This window comes from Heterocephalus glaber, unplaced genomic scaffold (assembly GCF_053883595.1).
Source record: "Heterocephalus glaber isolate CG9 unplaced genomic scaffold, H.glaber_assembly_v1.0 deba00001553, whole genome shotgun sequence".
Taxonomy (NCBI): domain Eukaryota; kingdom Metazoa; phylum Chordata; class Mammalia; order Rodentia; family Bathyergidae; genus Heterocephalus; species Heterocephalus glaber.
The window spans coordinates 19,574,753-19,599,400 of NW_028258344.1; the positions used below are offsets into that span (position 1 = coordinate 19,574,753).

Sequence of the window (24,648 nt, forward strand, 5' to 3'; positions counted from 1 at the left end):
GTACTTCAGGCTACTTCACAATAAGCCAGAATTCCTCTGTGGGAAACTTTAATCTTTGTACTTCAGGCTACTTCACAAGTACTGCCCACCACTAATATTATACACCCTTGATGGTAGCCGGTACAATGTCATGAACAGTTCAGGTCTCAGATACTAATTTAATTGGTTAGAATTGAATCATGCTTTACTAGGTTGGTGTGCCTCTCTCAATCCTGTCAAGTCGATAACCACATTAACCACGATAGCTTGGAGCAGAATGCTACAGTTTGGATCTTAAATTTGCCCCTAAATGTTCATATGTTCTGGGGTGCTACCTAGGTGGTAGAACCTTTAAGAGGTGGGGCCTAATGAAAGGAAGTTAGGTCACTGAGGGTGTGACCCCGAGACCTGTATCCACTGCTCCCTGTCTCCTTGAGGGAAGCAGCTATCTTCTGTAAATGCGGTCCCCTCTGTGCTACCTGCCTCACCATAGGCCCCCAAACAATGGAGCTCACCGACTGAAACCTGTAAAAATATGAACCCAAATAAATCTTTCTTCTTCCTTTTAAGTATATTTTGTATGGTCTCTTGTCAAAGTGAAAATATAACACATTAGACTTTATTTTTCAGAGCACTTTTTTAGTTCACAGTAAAATTGAGTATAAAATCCAAAGAATTCCCATATACCTCCTTCCTTATCCACCTTCCCAGCAAATTCTCCACCATCAATATCTTGCAAAAGAATTGTACACTTTTTACAATCGTTAAACCTACATTGTTGCATGATTGTCACTCAGAATCCATAGTGTGCTTTGGGGTACATTCGTGATTTGTACATTGTCTAGGTTTTGACAAATGGATAAGGACATGTATCCACTCTTATGGTGTCACACACTAGTTTCACCTGCCTAAAATCTTTGCTTTACACTTACTCTTCTTTTTCTCCCCTCAATCCATGGAAACCACTATCTTTCTACTGTGTCCATAGCTTTGCACTTTCCAGAATGTCAAATAGCTTAAAGCATACAATGTGTGATCTTTTGGACTGGCTTCTTAATGCCATTATGATTCCTCCAAATTTTGTCATGGCTTTTCAGCTCTTTTTTTTTTTTTAGATACTAACATCTGAACCTCGGGCCGGGGATTTAGCTCAGTGTTTCCGGCGCCTGCCTCGCAAGCGCAAGGTCCCAAGTTCGATCCCTGGTACCAAAAAAACCACACACACACACACAATTGAACTTTAGCCTTCTCACTGAGGTACAACCCCAGCTCATTTTTTAATTTTTTGAGACAAGTTCTCACTATGTTACCAAATTGCCCAAGCTCGTCTTGCCCTTATGATCCCCCAGCCTCAGCCTCCTAGAATGGATGAACCATGTCCAGCTGCTAGCCTATTTCTTTTTAGCACTAAATGCATTCCATTATTTATACGTGCTACAGTTTGTGTATCCATTCACATAATGAAGAACATCTTGGTTGCTCCATGTGCGGGTATTTGAATAGAAATTACTTTTCACTTTATTTGGGTAAACACTAAAGTATGTGATTGCTAGATCATATGTTGATCTTGTAACAAATCACCGTAGTGTCTCTAAAGTTACTGTATCATTTTGCATCTCCATTGGCAGTGAAGGACAGTTCCTGTCATTCCACATTTTGGCCAGCCTTCGGTGTTGTTAGTGTTCTAGGGCTGGACCATTATAATAGGTATGTAGTGGTATCTCATTGTTTAGTCTATATTTCCTTAGTGACACTTGATGTAAGCACTTTTTCATAGGTTTAATTGCCATCTTCATGTCTTATTTGATGAAATATCTGTTAAGGGATTTTTCCCAGTTTTAAATTTGTCTTCTTGTTGTGTTTTGAGTTCTTTGTATATTTTGCATAATAATTCTTTATCAGATATGTCTTTTGTAGATATTTTTCCCTGCCTTTGGCTTTTCTTCTCATTCTCTTAATAGTACTTATCAGAGAGCAGAGATTTTAATTTTAATGAAGTTTACCAAATATTTCTTTCAAGGATCATGCCTCCCATTCTTTTATCTTTAAGTATTCTATATTGTTATATTTTAGGAATATTTCTTATTACCCTCACAGAGCTAGATTTTCATGTAATTCACAGTGACTATCTTTTTTAAAGAATAATCAATCATTTTATATTTATTTTATTTCATAATATATTTGATTTATTTCTGCATTATTTTCTTCTTTTCTCCCACTCTTACTGGATGTGTAAAGTTCTCTTTATTTTTACTTATTAGGATCTCTTATTAAGTTCTTCATTTCCTTTCTTTTATTTCTTTGTGTTTTCTTTCAATTTTCAGGGAGAAAGCACAGTGTAAGGGCTTGGCAAGCAGACTCCAGACTATTCAGAGCATTGCTAACTGTCTCCCTGCAGAATGATGCTGGGAAATCATAGAAAAAGAAATACCTCATACTCACACTGGTAAAGTCAATTAAGTTTGTACATAGGAAAATTAGCACAGACGTTGACACGATATAAGTTACATATTATCACTTTATTATTTGATTTGAAAGTTATCCAGTAAATCATTTAGATACCATCCTTAGAAATTTACTGTGCATGAATGACTAAGCAGTCTACACTTAATCACTGTCTCTACTTTCCACCCATATAACACTAATGAGGAGCTCTTTTCTTATCTTACTGGTTATTTTTCTCACTGTTTCAGTTTGATATTATTTCTATTCTTTCACAAACTACACATTCATTATTATTGTTTGCAGTGAATACTTATTTAAATTTACTCATTTGTTTATGAAAATCTGTTCCTATAATTTCATTTTGCATATCTTTCCCACCTAGACTTAATTTTTTTTCCTGTATTATATCCTATTATATTAGTTTCTTAAAAGAATTTGTATCTAAACTCTGGAGGACTTGATTTTGCTTTTTCTCTTTTTAAAATTATTTTTATTTTATGGAAAAATAAAACAAAATTTCATAACAAAATAAGAGACTAACAATAGTTAATACACTGTGTATCATTATCTTCAAAGTATTTACTCAGAATTCCAGACATAGACAAAAATATGCTCTTTAACAGAGAAGCAAATGGACAGTAGCATAAAAGTTTTCTTTCAATGAACTAACATGCCTCGACCCACCCAGCGTTGGGTCCAAAGCTAGGGAGAGTGGTGGGAGATGAAGAAAATTGAAAAATACCAAGAAACAAAGATACATACCAAAATTGATGCTTGAAAGCTGGGACCAGGTGGAACCGCAGCCTGATGAGCTAATGACTGCCTGGAATCCAGCACGCTCTTTATTTATAGTGTAAGACAGACAGGAAGAGAAAGCAGGGTCTCCTGATCTGCACAGACAAGGAACAAGGAAGAAGGATACACAATGTAACTGTCTCCTAGGACTGTGCCATCCAGGGTCCACAATCTTAGTATCTAGTCTATGGAGGAGAAAGGGAGTAGCGATTAGGCAAAGGGCCATCTTCAGGCTCCAGTAGAAACTAGTAGTATAAATAAAACAAATTATCATATATATTAAAATATTTTTGAAACAATGAAATAGGTAATTTGGAGAATTATTTGAACTTTTCCTTACTTCCTATATTATCTATCTTCTGTTTCTCTCTCTTTATATATAGATAATATTATTATATTAACATTATATTCATAAAATATATAATGATGTACAATACACAATATACAATATTATTAACTATATTATGTACTACAAATATCTCTATACACAGAGAGTGAGCAAGACAGTTTCTCATATAAGAGAAATCATGTGATATTTAATCTTGCATGTCTGACTTATTTCACTTAGCATTATGTTCTCAAATTATTTTAATAAATATTTCTCTTTCAATTGGTTATTAAATATTTTCTTTGTATTGTACAATCCATGTTATTTCTGAGATTTTAAAAATTTACATTGCTTAATCTCATTTTACTTATTGAGTATTCCAATGCATATATTTGAAGTGTTATGAAACATTATCATTTCAAATATTTTCTTTACATTATTTTCTCTAATGTTTAAGTGCATATATCCTAAGTTCCCAATATATTTTCCATGACTTCTAACTTCAGCTTCCTTTTTTCTTCTCTTTATGTTTTTTGCTGATTTCTGAGTATTGTTGTCTTTATTTTCCATTTGTTTTTTCAGTAATTTCTAATTTATGTTTTTTAATTACAAAACCTTTTGTGGGTCATCATTCTAGAAATTCTATTTAGTTGTTTTTAAACAGATTCTATTTCCTTTCTCTTTTCAATTGTTTTTATTTATTTTTTAACCATGGTGTAATGATAGGGTTAACTTAGGTTTATCTGTGACAGCTCTATTCTTGTCTCCAGGGCTAGTGTGACCCTGACCCTTGGCCTACATAGTGATTAAATATACCACCCAATGATTTATAATGTGTTGTTTAAAGTCCAAAAGTCATCCAGAAGTATCTTGTATCAGTTTGTCTATTCTATTGAAAAAGAATAAACTAATGGTTTTATGTACAATTCACCTGGTTACTCAGCCTCATTTTAACTTCATGAAAGCAGTGTATAAAAGGCTCATCTACTTAACTTATCCTTTGGCTCTATTAAATCATTATTTCTCACATATACCTTTGTGGTTCATGATATACAAATCTCATATCCTGTGACTAAGAATCTGATAGTTGTACTTAGAAATCTCCATTCCTTCTACTGTCTGTGCTTTATATCACCCATTGCATTATATCCTTTTCTTCATTAAAGTCTTACTGGAGAGGAGGCACAGGAGTATTTTCAGTTATCCAACCCTTGTAACTGTAATTAGTACTCTGAGAAAATTAGTTAAAGTAGTGCTCACTTTCATATTTAAATAACAATGGATAAGAGTTTGTTTGAAAGGAAAGTGAAGAAATAGGGTAAGAAGGAGCTTGGATGTCTGGCTAGTGTACATTTGGATGTTGGGGTGACTATTGACATCAGGAAAAACGTATCAATTTGGATGTGGGTAGATCTGTAGATGAGGAAAATAGCAAAAGAGATTTTAAAAATAAATTCTGACTGAAAGAAAGCCAAGAATTCTGTGCCTTGGCTGCCTTTGGCAAAAATAATAGTAAGTAAGAAAAACATGAGGCCTCAGGTCTGCCAAGTTACTACCATTGATTTTGTCTGCAACAGGAAAGGAGATGATAAAAACATGGAGTCATGCATTATTTCTTTTGCTCAAAATGTTACCCAGCATCCCTGATAATCATTGAAAAGGCTATTTAGCCCATGGGCCTGATGGTGAGTGTAGGTATATGGCAATAGATTGCAATTGAGAGACACCTGAAATATAGTAACATTCAAAGAGGTGAAACAGTGTACCTTCTGAAAAGATGTGGACACTCTAATTTGTTGTGCTAGTTGGAGGCAGGAGTATGTAAAAAAAAAAGCCTTAATACACAAAGTAATCTAACTCCACTCATATGATAAATTGAAAACTCCTGAGAGCACTGAAATTTTAAAAAGGTAAACACTTTCAGATTGATTATATAATGATAAAATATGCTCCAAATTTAGACATTTAACCCAAGAAATGATTGATGTGATAAACTGAACTCCAAATTCTTGGTATCCTTATGTGATCCTCCTGTTAGGAGGGTAAAAATATGTGAGAAAGGTTGTCCCAGGCCTACATGTTCAACTGGCCCTTATGGTTTGAATGATGGGGACAAGATCAGAAATACTCAGAAGAAAGGGAAGAGTAAGAATTAAAAGAGTGAAAACAAAAATTTTCAGAATAATTAAATAGGGTAAAATTGCTTAGATGGCTAATTTAAAATGTGGTGGGAAAAGAGGTGATAAATGGAGTGGGTAGCAATATTTTAATAGATTGCTATAAAGAATATGTGAGACATCTGGTTGACCAACTTTTCAAGCTGTAAAGAGAACAATGCAGATTTGTTTAGTTTTTCTCAGCTTTGAATAACATCTTAAATCTTATGAGGACAAAACACACACAGAGACATACACTCACACACACACACACACACACAAACACATACATAAAGATCTTTGGAACTATTGCTAGTTAAAACAATAGAGTTAAAGAAGATATAGTAGATGGTCCCAGGTCAGAGGGGATGTTGCAGTGTGAGCAGGCTACCCAAGAGCATATGCATTGATGTGTGTGACACCATGGGTGAGACCAAACAATTAGAATTGTTCTACACTGGTCTGTAGGGTACTGTCATACATAAATCCAGTAAAAGTACAAAGGACAATAATGTACTGATGTTACGGTGATATAAAAAATATCAATAATTTAAAATAGAGAATAGCACTCAATGTAGACAATTATATACAAATATTTTAATGATTCTGCTATAAATGACTAGAATATATTCCTGGGATGTTTCAGATATTCTGAATAACAAATAGAAAAGAGGGAAGACAGCAAATCTTCTCCTACTTAAAAAGTTGAAAGAAAAGAATGCTATAAAATTCTGTTTTTTATAGTGTTGTAAATGGGCATGCTAGAGGAAAATCTTTGAAATGACCTTACCCACTCAAGTTGTTAATTTAAAACAACATATTATACTTGATATCATGAATGAAGTTTTGACTAGATTGTTAGAGACAAGAATAAGTAGCAACCACAACACACTTTTATAATAATCCAATATAGTGTAGGAAAAAGTTGTTGAGTCTTGAAGTTAATTATATACTATGGAAGTCTAAATGACATTGTGCCTCCAAAGTATCAGCCATACTGGATAGGTGTTAACAATTTAAGATTGCAAAAAGTAAGAAGAATAGGCATTCTTTAATTCACTTATCTAATGCTTTCCTTTTAATTTCTATTAAAGGAACAGTGTCCACTCAGGAAGGTCTTAGAATCCAATATAGTGCTTCTGGGGCACTCTACACTGCCCCCAGTGCTGAGGAGCACAGCTGTCCCCTGCAGTGAGGGGGAGCCTTCCCTTCAGGGCCAACAGACCACCACCCCCAGTGTTGAGGAGCAGAGTCACCCCCAGAGTTGTGGAGGAGCCTTCCAGGCTGCTGTACCACCACCCACAGCACCAAGGAGGTAAGCTGCATGGGCACCAGCAGCACAATCTCCCCCATTGAAATGAAAAGACACTTAAATCTCAAAACCAGAAATCCAGATCACCTAAAGCAACCCCCAAGGGAAAAGAGATGGAGCAATCTGATACTCAATCACCTGGACTAGTTGCATTAGCAACAAAAGAGGATCTGGAAAAAATGAAATCAGAAATAATTTCTCACATAAGAGCACAGATTGTGCCCACAGTTCAAGACATGATTAATAAATCTAGAGAGAGATCACAGATAAAAAAAATAGAGGAGCTGAGGAGCATGATGGAATCCCAACATAGGAAACAAATGGAACCCATAAAACACATGCAAATTTCCAGGAGATTAAAAACATCCATTGAAATTTTACACAGCACAATGAACCAATCTGATACAAAATTTCAGATATAGAAAATAAGATTGCAATTAGTGACTAGGAAAAGAAAAATTTCTTTAAAATAGTAAGGGAACACAAGAAATCAATCCAGCAGCTGCTAGACAATGCAAAGAAGAATAACATAAGACTGATTGGAGTCAATGAAGAAACAGGAGAGAGTGCAGATGAGATTAAAAAAAACTGTTCACAGAAGTGATGGAAGAAAATTTCCCAAACAGGGGAAAAGAATTGACACAGATAAGTGAGGCATATAGGACTCCAAGTAGCTGTGATCAAAAAAAATCTACTCATAGGCATATAATAGTTAAAATTACTGAAACCCAACAAAAGAACAAAATTCTACAAGCAAGTACAGAAAAGGAACAAATCATATACAAAGGAAACCCTATCAGAATCACAGCAGACTTCTCAAAGCAAAACCTCAAGGCAAGAAGAACTTGCAGTGACCTATTTCATGCCCTACAGGAAAACAATCCCCAAACCAGATTGATGTACCCTGCAAAACTATCTTTGAAAACTGATGGAGAACTAAGATACTTTCATAACAAAGATCACCCTAAGATCTTCAGAAATGCAAACCCAGCACTCCAAAAAATTTTAGACAATACCTAAGAAAAGACAATGAGGATCACAATCCCATGAAGCCCAGTAGAATGAATCTATTGGGCATGACAAGATATTAAAGCAAAGGGGGAGAATCCAACAAAAAGAAAAAGTCATGACAATGATAAGTCAATACTTATCAGTTATAACCATCAATGTTAAAGGTCTCAATTCACCAGTCAAAAGAAATAGACTGGCAGAATGAGTAAAGAAGCAAGAACCAGCAATATGCTGCATACAAGAAAGTCACTTAATTCAAAAAGAAACTCATAGACTGAAAGATAAAGGGTAAGGAACAATACTCCATGTGACAGAAACCAGAAAAAAAGCAGGAGTAGCTATCCTCTTTGCAGATCAAGTGGATTTCAAACCAACACTGATTAAGAGAGACAAAGAAGGACACCATATCCTTGTAAAGGGAACAATCCAAGAGGAAGAGGTGGCAATCATTAATATATATGCACCAAAGAATAGTGCACCCAACTATATAAAACAAATATTAACGGACATGAAAAATCAAATAGGCAGTAATACAATTGTAGTGGGAGAGCTCAAAACCCAACTGTCACAGATAGATAAACTAGACAAAAAAACACAACAAAATACTACAACTCGATTAAAATCTTGAATAAATGAACTTAACAGATGATTACAGAGTGTTCCACCCCACAAAATCAGAATATATATTCTTTTCAGCTGCACATGGGTTGTTCTCCTAAACAGACAATATACTCTCCCTTAGAACATGTTTGAGTAAGTGCAAAGGAATTCAAGTTATCCCTTGCATGTTATCAGACAATAGTGCAATGAAATTGGAGATCCATAGCAAAAGAAACCACAAGAATTTCATAAACACATGCAAATTGAATAACACACTTCTGAGTAACAAATGAGTGACCACAGAAAATAAAGAAGAAATCGACCAGTTCCTAAAATTAAACAGCAATGTCAATCCAACATATCAAAATCTAAGGGACACAACAAAAGCAGTCTTATGACAGAAATTCATAGCAGGCAATAAGCATATTATTCCAATTAAATGACCTGATGCTAAACATCCAGCTTCTAGAAAAAGAAGAGCGGGACAACCCCAAAGCTCATACAAGTGAAGAAATTATAAAGATCAGAGAAGAAATCAATGTAATGGAGACTAAGAGAATGCAATGAAAAAATCAATGAAACCAAGAATTGGTTCGTCAAAAGAATAAATAAAATTGACAGACCCTTAGCCAAGCTTATCAGAAAAAGGAAAGAAAAGGCCCAAATCCATGCAATTAGGAATGAAAAGGATGAAATTACAAGGGACACAGCAGAAATCCAGAGGATCATCAATACCTATTTCGAGAACCTATACACCAATAAGATGTAAAACACAAAAGAAATGGACAGATTACTACACATGTATGAATTACCAAAGTTGAATGAAGAAGACCTAACAATTCTAAACAACCCAATATAAATCAATGAAATTGAAAATGTAATTAAAAAATTACCAACTAAGAAAAGCCTGCATCCTGATGGCTTCACTGCTGAATTCTACAAGACATTTAGAGAAGAAATACTGCTACTACTGTTGAAACTCTTCAATGAAATTGAAAGGGAAGCAATACCCCCAAATTCATTCCTGGAAGCAAGCATCACCTTGATCCCCAAAGGAGAGGAAAGACCCAACCAAAAAAGAGAACTATAGGCCAATCTCACTAATGAACATAGATGTAAAAATCCTTAATTAAGATACTGGCAAACAGAATGCACAAGATCATCAAGATCGTACAGCCCAATCAAGTGGGATTTATCCCAGGGATGCAGGAATGGTTCAACATACAACAATCAATCAATGCAAAACACTATATCAACAGAGCCAAGAACAAAAACCATATGATCATCTCAATAGATGCAGAAAAAGCATTTGGTAAAATCCAACACACATTTATGATAAAAACCCTACAAAAAGTTGGTATAGATGATCTCTACCTTAATCTGATAAAAGTCATCTATGAAAAACAAACAGCCAATATCATACTAAATGGTCAAAAACTGAAATCCATCACACTAAAATCAGAAACAAGACAAGGATATCCACTATCACCACTCCTGTTCAATATAGTTTTGGAAACATTAACCATAGCAATTAGACAAGTGAAAGAAATAAAAGGAATAAAGATAAAAAATGAAGAAGTCAAATTGTCATTATTTGCAGATGACATGATACTCAATATAGAGGACCCCACAAACTGTACCAGAAGTCTTCTAGACTTAAGAACCAAATTCAGTCAAGTAGTTGGATACAAGGTCAACACAAAAAGCAATAGCTTTACTTTACATGAAAAACAGACTCACTGAGAGAGAAATAGGGCAAACAATTCCTTTCACAATAGCATCAAAAAAACTGAAAAACCTAGGAATAAACCTAACAAAAGAAATTGAAAAAAACTATAGCACTCTGAAAAGAGAGATTGAAGATAATACCAGAAAATGGAAAGACATCCTGTGCTCCTGTGTAGGAAGAATCAACATAGTGAAAATGGCCATACTTCCAAAACTGCTAAATAAATTTAATGTGATCCCAATTTAAATCCCAGCAGCATACTTTGCTTACCTTGAGAAAACAATCCAAAAATTCATTTGGAAGAAGAGACCTATAATAGCAAAAGCAATTCTAGGGAACCAAGACATGGCAGGGGGTATCACACTCCCAACTTGAAACTATGCTACAATGCTACTGTGATAAAACAGCATTGTACTGGCAAAGAAACAGATGTAAGGACCAGTGGAACAGATTAGAAGATGCAGAAACAACTCCAGACACACTCAGCCACCTCATCTTCCACAAAGAAGACAAACACTCTCACTGGAGGAAAGATAGCCACTTTAATAAATGGTGCTGAAACAAATTGGGTTTCAACTTCCCAAAGATTAAAATGAGACCTATATCTCTCACCATGCACTAAACTATAATCAAAGGTTTTGAAGATCTAAATATTAAAACAGAAATGGTGAACTGGAACAGAGGTTAGGTAGAACCCTCAAAGACACTGATGTAGGAAAAGATTTTATGAACAAAACCTCAGTTGCCTGTGAACTAGCACAAAAAATCAACAAGTGGGATCTCTTCTTACTAAATAGCTTCTGCATGAGAAACCACCAACAGAGTGAAGAGACAACACACAATATGGGAAAAAATTTTCACCTGCTGTTCCTCAGTCAAAGGTCTACTATCTAGAATCTATAAAGAACTTTAAAAATCAGACCTCCCAAATTTAAAGACCCAATCCAAAAATGGACATTTGAAATGAACAGACATTTCTCAGACAAGGAAGTAGAAATAGCAAATAAACATAAGAAAAAATGTTCAACATCACTGGTCATTCCAGAGATGCAAATGAAAACAACACTGAGATTCTACCTCACCCCAGAAAGAATGGCTGCTATCATGAAGTCAACCAATAACAAATGCTGGTGGGGCTGTGGGGAAAGAGGAACCCTACTCCACTGCTGGTGGGTGGGTAGACTGGTGCAACCACTGTGGAAATCAGTATGGAGATACCTCGAAGAATTAGGACTGGTAGTCCCATTTGACCCAGATATTCCCCTTCTGGGTATTTTCCCTAAAGAATTAAAAGAATCATACCACAGTGATATATGTGCACCCATGTTCATAGCAGCACAATTTGTAATAGTTAAAACTTGGAAGCCACCCAGTTGCCCATCAGGTGGAGACTGGGTAAAGAAAATGTGGTTTTAAAAAAATAAAATGGACTGCTCCACCAAGCCCAGCCCAGAGGAAGAGGCTTCTGAGCCACTGTCCCACCACTCCCATCCCAGAGGTAGGGGCTTTTGAGCCAGGCCACCATCCATCCTGCCACTCCTGGCCCAGAGGAAGGGGATTCCCAGCCACCATCCATGCTCCCACTCAAAGCCCAGAAGAAGGGGCTTCTGAGCTGCCATCCCACTGCTCCCAGCCCAGAGAAAGGGGCTTCCAGGCTGCTATACATTTCATTGCTCCTGGACCAGATGAAGGCCCTTCCAGGCCACCATCCATCCTGACATTCCTGGCCTAGATGAAGGGGCTACTGAGCCACTGTTCCACCTCTCCCAGCTCAGAGGAGGTGAGCCACATGGGTGCCAACAGCACCACCCCAGGTCGAAATGAGAAGACATGTAAATAAGTCTCTAAACCAGACTCCCAGATCACCTACAGCAGCCCCAAAGGGAAATGAGATGGAACACTCTGATACCCAACCACCTGGACCCACTGAACTGGCAACAAAAGAGGATCTGGAAAAAATGAAATCAGAAATAATTTCTCAGATAACAGCAGAGATTGTGCTCATAGTGCAAGACATGATTAATAACTCTATTGAGGAGCTGAGGAACATGATGGAATCCCAATATAGGAAACAAATGGAATCCTTAAAACAGATGCAAATAGATTTCCAGGAGATGAAAAACTCCACTGAAAGTCTACACAGCAGAATGAGCCAATGTGAGGACAGAATTTCAGATATAGAAGATAAGATTGCAATTAGTGATCAGGAAAAGAAAAATTGCCTCAAAATTGTAAGGGAACATGAGAAATCAATCCAGTAGCTGCTAGACGATGCAAAGAAGAATAACATAAGACTGATTGGAGTCAAAGAAGAAACAGGAGAGAATGCAGATGACGTAAAAAAACTCTTCACAGAAGTAATGGAAGAAAACTTCCCAAGCAGGGGAAAAGAACTTGACATATAGATAAGTGAGACATATAGGTCTCCACATAGCCTTGATAAAAAAAAAATCTACACATAGGCATGTAATTATTAAGATTCCAGAAACACAACAGAAGAACAAAGTTCTGCAAGTAGTTAGAGAAAAGAAACAAATCACATACAAAGGAAAGCCCATCAGAATCACAGCAGACTTCTCTACATAAACCATTAAGGCAAGAAGAGCTTGGAGTGACGTATTCCAAATCCTAAAAGAAAACAGCCTCCAACCCAAATTGATGTACCCTGCAAAACTAACTTTCAAAATTGATGGAGAAATAAAAATAAAATGGAGTACTACACAGCCATAAAAAATGAGAAATTAGAGACATTTATAGCTAAATGGATGCACAATGAGGTGATACTCTTAAGTGAAATAAATAAGACACATGTGTAAATACCGAATAGTTTCTCTAGTGTGAGAAACTGAAAGTGTAAATAAGGACTAAAAGTACAATAGATAATGTATAATAGGAGGAAAAGGGACAAAGGGAAACGGGAAGTGGTTGGGGTAGGGGAAAGGAAAGAGGGGAATGGAATTTATATGAGAAAATGAAAAAATGGAAACAAAGTGTTTGTAAATAGGGAGGGATGGAGGAGTTGAAGGGAGGGCAGGGGAATAAGGAAAAAATAAGGACCAAGTGAGATTATGTAAAGTTGCAAATTTACAATGAAGAATGTCATTATATTGTATACCTAATATGTACCAACAAAATTCATTTAATAAAAAAGATTCCAGACCAGCACAAGCTGAGGAGCCAGGCAGCATGAAGCCCCTGGCTCCATTCTGGGCTATTCCCATGGCACGGTGAGGTCCCAGGCATGGATTGGAGCCCCTGCCCTGTCCCCGACTCTGCTTAGCCACATGGGTACCTGCAAGGCCCAGTCCCACTCTCCTCCACCCCCATCATCTGCTTCAACACCCCCCCTACCTCTGGCTTCCTGGATCTTCAGCTACCTGGTTCCACACTGCAGAGGCACAGGGGATTATAAAGGCCCTTGTCATGAGTGCCACAAGATGGAGCAGAAGTTAGTAACAGAAAGAGGGTGGCCCTTTCAGGCTCCTTGATGAAAACTGAAGCTCAGCAGAAAAGTAAAGAGAAGCTCTACAATAAAGGCACACCAGAGCACCTTACTTGGTCTGCTACTGGCTTACTGAGACTCATTGACTTGCATATGCACACAGCTGCCTACATTGCCTACTGAGACAACAGAGACATACACTGAGGGAGGCCCATTATTTTTATTTTTTGTTATTTGCAAAAAAGAAAAAAAATTTTTTTCTCTTATTTTTAATTCTTAATTTTTACTTTTTTCTACTCTTCAAATTTTTTACGTTTCTTTTTTTCTTTCTTTTATTCCACCCCCCCCCCTTTCTTTCTATCTCATTCTCTCACTGTCCCACATTGCTCTTCATCTCCCTATTTTTTCCTTTCTGGACTGGATTCAGATTTCTCCTTTAGTTTTCTTTCCTTCTCTTTTTCCTTCTCTTCATTATCATTAGTTTAAAGGAAAGTAAATACAGTATCTAGCCTCCCTATTGCTGTTAGGTGGTTCTGTTCACATCTTTGTTCTTTCATTCTGCCTTTTCCTCTTGACTTTATCAATTTCTTAGAGTTTAATGTGATCTTCCTGTGTCTTCTGGCCTCACTGCTAATCTTTTCTGGACTTTCTACCTGTCCCTCCCTCCCCATCTCCTTCTAACTCCCCATCCCTAAGGGTAAAGTTGCTGTATTGAAGGTTATTCACTATAAACATATGTTGGGTTGGTCCTTGGTTTTGATTTAACTAACACAGTTAAATGTGATAGATTGATAACTGCCACAAATTGTCATTTTCTAAGCTGGGCTTGATGCTATGCTATTGCTGATTGTATCATTTGGGCTAAGATGTTATGATTGATGTAATCAGTTTTCCTCCCTGGTATAATGAAAATGAAATAGCCTCAGAGTCATTAGAGTCTCAAAATCTAAACACAAGCTATATCTGGAAGAGACCTCTGAAATGCAATCATTCTACAAAGGTTTTAAACACAAGCAACAAAGATACCTACATTAAGCAATTTTGAAATATCAACCCAGGAATTAAACAAAGGACAGTAACAAAAACAAAAATGAGAAGACATTTAAACAAGCCACAAACACAGGCTTCCATGCCATAAAAGGCAAATTCTGGGGGAAGTGAAGTGGAAAAGTCTGATAATCAACCACCTGGACACCTTCTACTGATAGCACAGGAAGTAACACAACAGATGCATGGGGCTCTAGAAAAATTCAAAGTAGAAAAAAATCTCCCAGATAACTACAGAGATGGTTGAGCAGAGTGAAAGACATGATTAGAGGCTCTAGAATAGAAACAGATAAAAAAATAGATGAGATCAGAAACATGCTGGAAGACATAAATGTCCACCATAAGAAAGAAATGGAATCCATTAAACAGATTCAAACAGATATTCAGGAGATTGAAAACTCCATTGAGTTTCTCATTTTTGATGGCTGAGTAGTACTCCATTTTATAAAAATACCACATCTATATCCAGTCTCCAGTTGATAGGCATTTGGGCTGTTTCCAAGTTTTAGCTATTACAAAATGCTCTGCAATGAACATGGGTGCACATATATCACTGTGGTATGATTCTTTTAATTCTTTGGGGAAGATACCCAGCATGAGAATAGGTGGGTCAAATGGGGCTTTCAGTCCTAGTTCTTTGAGGGGTCTCCATACTGATTTCCACAGTGGTTGCACCAGTCTACACTCCCACAAGCAGTGGAGCAAGGATCCTCTTTCCCCACAGCCCCACCACCATTTGTTATTGGTTGGTTTCATGATAGCATCCATTCTTTCCGAAGTGAGGTGGAATCTCAGCGTTGTTTTCATTTGCATCTCTCGAATGACCAGTGATGTTGAACATTTTTTCATGTATTTATTTGCTATTTCTATTTTTTTGTCTGAGAAATGTCTGTTCATTTCAGATGTCCATTTTTGGATTGGGTCTTTAAATATGAGAGGTCTGATCTTTTTAAGTTCTTTATAGATGTGAGATAGTAGAACTTTGTCTGAGGAGCAGCAGGTGAAGGTTTTTTCCCACATTGTGGATTGCCTCTTCACACTGCTGGTGGTTTCTCTTGCTGTGCAGAAGCTTTTTAATGAGAAGAGATCCCGCTTGTTGATTGTTTGTGCTAGTTCACGGGCAACTGAGGTTTTGATCATAAAGTCTTTTCCTACACCAATATCTTCAAGAGTTCTACCTAATCTCTGTTCCAGCTGGATCAGTGTTTCTTTTTTCATATTTAGATCTTTAATCCATTTCAATTTTAGTTGAGTGCATGGTGAGAGATATAGGTCTAGTTTTAGTCTTTGGCAAGTTGAAACCCAATTTCTCCAGCACCATTTATTAAAGAGGCTCTCTTTCCTCCAGTGAGGGTTTTTGGCTCCTTTATTGAAGATGAGATGGCTGAGTGTGCCTGGCATTGTTTCTTCATCTTCTAATCTGTTCCACTGCTCTTCAACTCTGCTTCTTAGCCAGTACCATGCTGTTTTTATTACAGTAGCTTTGTAGTATAGTTGCAAGTTGGGGACTGTGATACTCCCTGCAATGTCTCTGTTGCCTAGAATTGGTTTTGCTATTCTGGGTCTCTTCTTGCTTCAAATAAATTTTTGGATTGTTTTCTCAAGTTCCATGAAGTATGCTGCTGGGATCTCAATTGGAATTTCATTGAATCTATATAGCAGTTTTGGAAGTATGGCCATTTTCATTATATTAATACTTCCTACCTGGGAGCAGGGGGCTGTCTTTCCATTTTCTGATATCATCTTCCATCTCTCTTTTCAGAGTGCTATAGTTTTCAGAGAAGAGATCTTTTATTTGTTTCATTACATTGATTCCTAAGTATTTCTAGTTTTAAGATGGTATTGTGAAAGGAATTATTTGCCCTATTTCTCTCTCAGTGAGTCTGTCATTGGTGTAGAGGAAAGCTCTTGATTTTTGTGTGTTGACCTTGTATCCAGATACTTTACTGAATTTGGTTTTAAGTCTAGAAGACTTTTGGTGGAGTTTTTGGGGTCTTGTATATACAGTATCATGTCATCTCCAAATAATGACAAGTTGACTTCTTCATTACCTATCTTTATTCCTTTTATTTCTTTCTCTTGTCTAATTTCTGTGGCTAATATTTTCAAAACTATATTGAACAAGAGTGGTGATAGTGGACATCCTTGTCTTGTTCCTGATTTTAGTGTGAAGGATTTCAGTTTTTGACCATTTAATATGATACTGGTTGTTGGTTTTTCATAGATGGCTTTTATCAGATTGACGTAGAGACCATCTATACCAACTTTTTATAGGGTTTTAATCATAAATGCATGTTGGATTTTGTCAAATGCTTTTTCTGCACCTATGGAGATAATCATATGGTTTTTGTCCTTGGCTCTATTGATATAGTGTATTACATTGATTGATTTGCATATGTTGAACCATCCCTGCATCCCTGAGATGAATCCCACTTGATCAGGGTGTATGATCTTTTTGATGATCTTCTGCATTCTATTTGCCAGTATCTTATTAAGGATTTTTGCATCTATGTTCATTAGTGAGATTGGCCTATAGTTCTCCTTTTTGGTTAGGTCTTTCTCTGCTTTGGGGATCAAGATGATACTTGTTTCCAGGAATGAATTTGGGAGTATTCCTTCCCTTTCAATTTCACTGAAGGGTTTAAACAGTAGTGGCAGTAGTTTCTCTCTAAATGTCTTATAGAATTCAGGAGTGAAGCCATCAGGGCCCGGGCTTTTCTCAGTTGATAAGTTTTAAATTACCTTTTCAATTTCATTGGCTGATATTGGGTTGTTTAGAATTTGTAGGTCTTCTTGGTCAGCTTTAATTCATGAATGTCTAGGCATCTGTCTATTTCTTCTGTGTTTTCCATCTTATTGGCATATAGGTTCTGGAAGTAGGTATTGATGATCCTCTGGGTTTCTGCTGGATCTGTTGTAATTTCACCCTTTTCATTCCTAATTGCATGGATTTGGGCCTTTTCTTTCCTTTTTCTCACAAGGTTGGCTAAGGGTTTGTCAATTTTGTTGTTTCTTTCAAAGAACTAACTCTTGGCTTGATTGATTTTTTGTATCATTCTCTTAGTCTCCATTGCATTGATTTCTCCTCTGATCTTTATATTTTCCTCCCTTGTATGAGCTTTCGGTTTGTCCTGCTCTTCTTTTTCTAGAAGCTTGAGGTTCAGCATCAGGCTGTTTAATTGGGCTCATTCTGTTTTCCTAATATGCATATTCACTGGTATGTATTTCCCTCTTAAGACTGTTTTCATTGTGTCTCATAGATTCTAATATGTTGTATTGTCTTTGTCATTTAATTGTAGGAATTGTCTGATTTCTTCTTTAATTTCCTCTGTGACCCATTGGTTATTCAGAAGTGTGTTGTTCAATTTCCACGTGTTTATGAAATTTTTTGACTTTCTTTTGCTATGGATCTCCAATTTCATTGCACTATGGTCTGATAATATACAAGGGATAACTTCAATTCCTTTGCACTTACTTAAACATGTTCTATGTGTGAGTACGTGGTCTCTTTTGAAGAATGACCCATGTGCAGCTCAGAAGAATGTGTATTCTGATATTGCAGGGTGCAACACTCTATAAACATCTGTTAAGTTCATTTGTTCAAGAGTTTGATTGAGTTCCAGTATTTCATTACTTATTTTTTGTCTAGTTGATCTTTCTCTTTGTGACAGTGAGGTATTGATGTCCCCCAGTACAATTGTATTAGTGCAAGTATGACTTTTCATGTCCATTAGTGTTTGTTTTATGTAGTTGGGTGCACTAGTGTTGCATAGATATTTATGATTGTCATCTCTTCCTGTTGGATTGTTCCTTTTACAATAATGTAGTGTCCTTCTTTGTCCCTCTTAATTAGTGTTGGTTTAAAATCTACTTGATCTGTAAGAGGATAGCTACTCCTAATTTTTTTTGGTTTCCCATCACATGGAGTACTGTTTTCCACCTTTTAACTTTCAGTCTATGAGTTTCCTTTTGAATTAAGTGTGTTTCTTGTATGCAGTGTATTGTTGGGTTTTGCTTCTTGGCCCATTCTGCAAGTCTATTTCTTTTGATTGCTGAATTGAGACCATTAATATTGATGGTTATAAATGAAACATATTGACTTATCATTGTCATGACTTTTTCTTTTTGTAGGGTTCCCCCCCTTTACATTTAATTTCTTGTCATGCCAGAAGGGTTCCTTCTGCTTTGATTCTTGGGCTTGTGATCCTCACTGTCTGTTCCTAGGATTAGTCTAAAATTTTTTGGAGTGCAGGTTTGGTATTCACGAAGTTCCTAAGGTGCTCTTTGTCATGAAAGTATCTTATTTCTCCATCAATTTTGAAGGATAGTTTTGCAGGGTACATCAATTTGGGTTGAAGGCTCTTTTCTTTTAGGGCTTGGAATACATTACTCCAAACTCTTCTTGCCTTGATGGTTTGTGTTGAGAAGTCTGCTGTGATTCTGATGGGTTTTCCTTTGTATGTGATTTGTTTCTTTTCTCTAACTGCTTGTAGAACTTTGTTCTTCAGTTGAGTTTCTGGAATCTTAACAATTATATGCCTATATGTAGATTTTTTTGATAAAGACTATTTGGAGTCCTATGTGCCTCACTTATGTGTATATCAAGTTCTTTTCCCCTCCTTGAGAAGTTTTCTTCCATTACTTCTGTGAAGAGTTTCTTTATGTCATCTGCACTCTCTCCTGTTTCTTCTTTGACTCCAATCAGTCTTATGTTATTTTTCTTTGCATCATCTAGAAGCTGCTGGATTGATTTCTTGTGTTCCCTTACAATTTTGAAGCAATTTTTCTTTTCCTGGTCACTAATTTCAATCTTATCTTCTATATCTGAAATTCTGTTCTCACATTGGCTCATTCTGCTGTGTAGACTTTCAATGCAGTTTTTCATCTCCTGGAAATCTATTTTCATCTGTTCTATGGATTCCATTTGTTTCCTATATTGGGATTCCATCATGTTCCTTTGCTCCTCTCTAGAGTTATTAATCATGTCTTGCACTATGAGCACAATCTCTGCTGTTATCTGAGAAATTATTTCTGATTTTATTTTTTTCAGATCCTCTTTTGTTGCCAGTTCAGTGGGTCCAGGTGGTTGAGTATCAGAGTGTTCCATCTCATTACCCTTTGGGGCTGCTGTAGGTGATCTGGGAGTCTGGTTTTGAGAATTATTTAAGTGTCTTCTCAGTTTGACCTGGGTAGTGCTGTTTGTACCCATGTGGCTCACCTCCTCTGAGCTGGGAGAGGTGGGACAGTGGCTCAGAAGCCCCTTCCTTTGGGCCAGGAATGGCAGCATCGATGCCAGTCCAGAAACCCCTTCCTCTGGTCCAGGAGCAGTGGGATGGATGGCAGCCCGGAAGACCCTATTTCTGGGCCAGGATTGGCGAGATGGACAGCAGCCCAGAAGCCCCTTCCTCTGGGCTGGGAGCACTATATTTGTCTATTTTTAACTGTGGATCCCTGAAGAACTGATGAAAGGAGCTTTCCTTTGTTTTACCTAATTCAGAAATGTCTTAAGTCAGAGAAGTTTCTATGTAACATATTCTTCAAAAACACTGAAAAAAAGTTAACCATCTGCTGTACTTGAAGTATAAAATAGTAACTGTGGCAAACAATGGTCATACTGTAATCCTGAGAGGAAGATGATACTTTGGATAGTAAGAATGCTGAAAACTTCCACATATATCCTGAAATCTAAAAAGCCATGTGCATGCACAGGGCAGGATCCAACCTCATAAAAGACATGAAAAGAGAATATGTTTCACATCTGGCAAATCTTTAAACTCAATGAAAAAGTAGAAAAAATAAGACTGAGTTGTAAATGACCTGGTTACATCCTCAGCGTATATCCCAACAGAGTCAATGAACAAAGACTTAAACAAAATTTTCTTTTCTTTCTTTTTATTCTTGTTTTCAGATTGAAGCATTTAAGGAAATCTACAAAATAAACAATTGACTACTAACCTACAGAAAACGAAGCCTCAGAGACTACACATAACAAGGAATATAATTTTTGCAAAAGTTGTTTATAAAACTCACTAAAACAACTGTAGACATACAGCAACCATCAAATGCAAATCCTTAACAAAGGAAAATCTTATTTCCTGATTTATCATATTATAATATACAAAGATTTATCATATTATAATATACAAATTATACTTTGTATAATATACAAAGTTTTTAACAAAACTTTATGGGACATGCCAAGGAATTTTCCTTGAATGGGAATATGACCCATTCATGAGAAGAAAGAAAGAGAAGAGAGAGAGAGAGAGAGAGAGAGAGCAGAAAGAAAAAAGGACAGAAAGAGAAGTAGTGAAACCATTCTTGAGGGAAAAAAGATACTGAACTTAACTAGACAGACTTTACAATGGTCTTAAATATGTTCTGACAGCTTATATAAACTATGGCCAAAGAGTTACAGAAGGGAGACAGCAGAATTTCTCAACAAATTGGAAAGATCACTAAGGAGATAGAAATTATAAAAAAGAACTGAATGGAAATTGTGGAACTACAAAATATAATAAATGAAATCATATGTACTATACAAGTTCAAGAAATATTTGAGAAGTACACGAAAGAGCCAGCAGACTTGAACATAGTTCAGTTAAATTATTTAGTCAGAAATATCAGAAGAAAAAACAATGAAGAAAAATGAGCAGAGTGCAAGTTATTTGCAGGATACTATCAAGCATATCAACGCAGTCACGAGATACTAGAAAAAAAATAGAAAAGGGGGAGAAAAAATAGATTTTAAATGTTCCCATCACAAAAAGATAAGTAGATCAGGTGAATATATTAATTCACTTGATTGAATTATTTCACAATACATACACGTATCAAAAATCACAGTATATCCCATATGTAAAATAAAAATAGGGAGAAGACAAAAATCAAAATCAGAAAATCAGAAATGAAAGCAGCAACTTTATTAATGATTTTACAGAAGTTATTCATAAAAGAATATAAAGTATTATTCGACGTGTATGAAATGACAGGTATAGGAAAATTTATAAAGCTATAAAGAGACTACCCATTGCCGAGAGTTGGTGGGAGCAGTGTTGATTGCCTTTTTGGGATGATTAAAATATTCCTCTAAAATACAATGTGGTGATAGATGATAACAGATGAATAATGGAACATTCTGAAAATCACTGAATCATACATTTAGTAGGGTAATGTCTGTAGTATGTTGACTATACCTCAATAAAACTGTTAAAAAATAAATTTCTGATCCCCCAAAATTTATGTTTATATATGTCCCAAATAATTTTACATTTAATATTAAAAATTTGAAGGTAAGAGAGAGATCACAATGGCAGAGTCCAAGCAGGCTAGAGTCTACAGCATCTCCACAAACTGGAATCCAGGCAATTGAAAAACTGCTACTTAACAAGGAGGAAGAAAAGAAGAGCTTTGGAGATCAAGAGACACCCAACAAGAAAGCTAAAAATTATAGAGAAACAGAAAGGTAATATAGAAAAAAGATTAAGCAGTCTCCAATGTCAACCTGCTTCCTGGTGCTGGGGTTGGGGGGCACCCCACTCCACATGCACATGGTGTGAGCTTCTAGAGGTCTGGGAGCTCCAGGGAAAAACAATGGAACTGAAGGACTCTCCCCAGGAAAACTGATGATTATTTCAAGCTGCACATAGAGTGAGAACATTTACTCTGAATGTGACTATTCTTGCATGGTAGGCTAGCTTTGGGAAAGAAATTGACTACAGTGGTCTCCATATTCCAGAGTAATACAGCTGGGAGCCATTTTGAGAGGGGGGCTTATTGTTTCACATTGAGTTACTCCAAGAATTGGAGGTCATGGAGCAACCATACTTCAGGGCTCCTGGGGACACCCTGCTGCAGTGGCTGGGTGGGAGACAGCCACAGGAGACAGTTGTGGAAGGGCCAGAGCTAGTTGTAGGCACCCTGGCAAGTTTAAGCAGCAAGAAGCTCAGGCTGTGGAGGGCACAGAGTTGGTAGCACCACCCTCTTTGGTGAGAAGCCAGGCCAGTCACATGTGGTTTTCTGAGGAGGTTGGGTCTGAAAGTGCTGGGATCAATCCTAATCCATTGCTTGGTTTCCCTTCTGTCCCACTTCAGCATAAAACTCAGAAGTATATTTTCTTTCCCCAGCCATAATTATATTCAGGAGTGTATGCCTCTGAATATTTGCCGTGTCCAGCTACACAGACCAGAGGGCCTCTGGAACAAGTGTGGAATCTCACCAGTTGGGAGGAAACAAAACTAGTAGGGCATAGAAGTGGTTTAGGATTAACAGATGGACTCACTGGTTGGAGTGAATGCAACCCTGAGGCAGACAAAATATCACTGACTGGCCCTGCTCATTGGGAAAACAGTACCTGCCATTCACACAGTAACAGCCTGTTAAGTGGGCATGGAAACACAGCTGGCTCCAGTTATGACTCACTATCCTTTCCTGATACCTGATGGATTCCATTACAACAGATCCTGGAAAGAAACTGTGCTCGTCCAAACACATTGGTGTGAAGGAATATTTTGCAATTATTTTTTTCTTTATATTTTTTTCTTTTTCCCATTTTTTTCTTTTTTATTGATTGTATTTGTTGTATATATTGATTGTTTTTTCCTGATACATTTACCTAATTTTATTTATTTTTTAAAAATTCTTCAATAGGATTTTATCTGATTTTTTTCTCCTCTTCTCATCTTCCATTTTACTGGTACGTGTGTTTTCCTTTCCCTCACTCCTGCCATTTATTGTTATTATTCTTCTACCATCATTCCTTTAACCTGCACTTTTAGTCTCTTAGTTTGGTTCAGATTATTATTACTGTTTTTTTGTCTATTCCTAATGGTAATACAGTTATTATTTTAATGATTTTTATTGTTTGCCAACATCTTGTGTGTGTTTGTGTGTGCGTGTGTATGTGTGTGTGTGTGTGTATCATTATCATTATTTTGGTTTCTTTCCTCTTTTCTGAGTGGTTCTGGAGATCAAGTCCTCAGAAGATGCCTGGACACTAAGATCTTTACATAAAAATGGACCCAATATTTATCTCAACAGATGCACAAATCTCAATATAGAAACACAGTGAGTATAAAAAACAAGGCAGCATAACTCTTCCATAGATATCAAAGTGGATAAAGAATAACGATAAAGAAGTGCCAAAGAATTCAAAAGGCTGATTTTTAAAATAATCAAGGACTTCAAAGAGGATATAAATAAAAAACTGAGTGAATTAAGAAAGACAACGCAGACTTTGAATGAGTAATTCAACAAAGAGATAGAGATTCTGAAAAGGAACCAAACAGAAATCTTGAAAATGAAAAGCACAGAGGTCAAATGGACAATTCAGTGGGAAGCCTCAACAATAGACTAGGTCAAGCAGAGCAGAATTTCAGGGTTTGAATACAAAGATGGTGAATTATCATATTCATACCCCAATAAAGAATAAAACAAAGAATTATAAACAAAACATCCAGGAACCCTGAGTCATAGGTAAAATGCCAAATTTATGATAATTTTGTGTAGACCAGGGCACCAAAATTCAAAGTAATGTCATGTCATATGGCATATAAATTCTTTTTTTTTTTTTGAGACAGGGCCTCACTGTGTAGTTAAGCTGGCTTTGGACTCACTTTGTAGCACAGGTTGGCCATGAACTCACTGCAATACTCCTGCCTCAAGTGCTGGGATTATAGGCATGCACCCCACCCAGCAATAGCATATAAATTCTACTTAATAAAGTAATAATAGAAAATTGTCCAAATCTTGAGATAGATATGGATATTTAGGAACAGGAAGCATTTAGAACTCCAAATCAGTATG

General features: G+C 36.6%; 1 long non-coding RNA gene across 6 annotated transcripts in view; it reads right to left on the reverse strand.

Moving 5' to 3' along the window:
- The window catches only part of LOC101718868 (uncharacterized), an 87,752-nt gene that overhangs the window by 40,608 nt on the left and 22,496 nt on the right, over nt 1-24,648 (reverse strand). For all 6 annotated transcript variants that reach the window (XR_002393919.2, XR_002393920.2, XR_002393918.2 and 3 more), the window contains exon 3: nt 3,187-3,314. This is a non-coding gene — a long non-coding RNA (uncharacterized LOC101718868). The remainder of the gene's footprint in view (nt 1-3,186; nt 3,315-24,648) is intronic.